Genomic DNA, 1,317 nt, shown 5'->3' with positions numbered 1-1,317 from the left:
GTGGAGAAGGGGAGGTGCTGGCCAGAGACAGAAAGACGGGGAGACAGGGGCCCGGGTGACTGAGCCGCGGGCTCAGAGAGGACCCTGTCCCGGGCCACGTCGAGCCTGGGATCCCCCGGCAGCCCTGGGCCCCTCACTCCTTGTGCGATGAGGACCCTCGCCCTCATCCAGCGCCCACGCTCTGAGCCAGCGGAGACCTGACTCAGTTTCCCCAGGGGCCCTGAGAGGCCTGCCCGCCTGGTCTGGCCTCGGCATCTCCAAGACACCCCTACTCCCCACCGCGAGGTCCACGGAGCCCCAGGTGAGGTAGACATGCTAGGGGGCGGGGGCAGCGAGGGAGACTCAGGGCAGGGTGTGCAGCGGTGGGTGGGTGGGTGTCTGGGAGGGAGACTCAGGGCAGGGTGTGCAGCGGTGGGTGGGTGGGTGTCTGGGAGGGAGACTCAGGGCAGGGTGTCCAGCGGTGGGTGGTTGGGTGGAAGTGGCCCCCAAGGAGCCATGGTCCCCCTTGCCCAGGAGATGTGTGGCCTGGTTCTGACTACCGGGGCCTGCTAGGGGCTGCCCCTAGGTGGGGAGACACGTCTGTGGGTCTGTTTGTGTTTGTGTCTGTCTGTGTGGGTGGGATCCTGGGTCTGGTTGAGCCCATGTCTAACTTTGTGTCTGGTGTGTGTCTGTCTGTGTCAGTACTTTTGACTGTGTATGTGCGTGTCCAACTGTCTGCCTGTGTGTGTCTCAGGGTGGGTACCTCTGTTTGGGTCTGTGTGTCTGACCATGTGCTCATGTGTGTTTGTCAGGATCACGGGTGTCCAAGTCTCTCTGTGTTCTATGTGTGTTTAAACATATGTGAGTCAGTGTGTATCTGTGTCCACGTGTCTGACCCTGCCCGTGTGTGTGTCTCATCATATGTCCGTGTGTACAGGTCAGATGATGAGTGTCCATGTGTCTGTCTCTGTGTGTCTGACCGTGTGTGTGACCATGTGTCTGTGCGGTGTGTTAGTGTGTTTGTTGTGTGCATCTGCGTGTCTAACCATGAGTGCAACTATTTGTGTCCGTGAGTCTCTCATTTGTCTGATCAGGTGTGTATCTGTCTGTGTGTCTATCCCTCTCCATGCGTGTCTGACCGTGTGTGTGTGTGTGTGTGTGTGTGTGTGTGTGTGTGTGTGCTTGTGGTCACACTCGGTGGCCGGCCCTGGCTGCCTCACTGTGGCTCTTGTGTCTCGGGGACTCCTGGCATTGGGGTGGCCCTGCCCCCCTCCCCTTCCATTCACGCTCTTCCGCAGCGTCCCCTGCAGAGAGCTGGGCAGACACCCATTCGAGAGA

General features: G+C 60.0%; 1 protein-coding gene across 1 annotated transcript in view; it reads left to right on the top strand.

The window, feature by feature from the left end:
* Nucleotides 1–61: 61 nt before the first annotated feature.
* The window catches only part of TBXA2R (thromboxane A2 receptor), a 14,163-nt gene continuing 12,907 nt past the window's right edge, over nt 62–1,317 (top strand). Inside the window, exon 1 of the mRNA XM_004714271.4 lies at nt 62–301. The gene's annotated coding sequence lies outside the window, so the exon portion shown is untranslated. The remainder of the gene's footprint in view (nt 302–1,317) is intronic.

Source organism: Echinops telfairi, unplaced genomic scaffold, assembly GCF_000313985.2.
Source record: "Echinops telfairi isolate 266 unplaced genomic scaffold, ASM31398v2 ScPeMD7_7459;HRSCAF=8497, whole genome shotgun sequence".
Lineage (NCBI taxonomy): Eukaryota > Metazoa > Chordata > Mammalia > Afrosoricida > Tenrecidae > Echinops > Echinops telfairi.
Note: the sequence above shows the minus strand (reverse complement) of the source record. Positions and strands in the feature narration are given on the sequence as shown.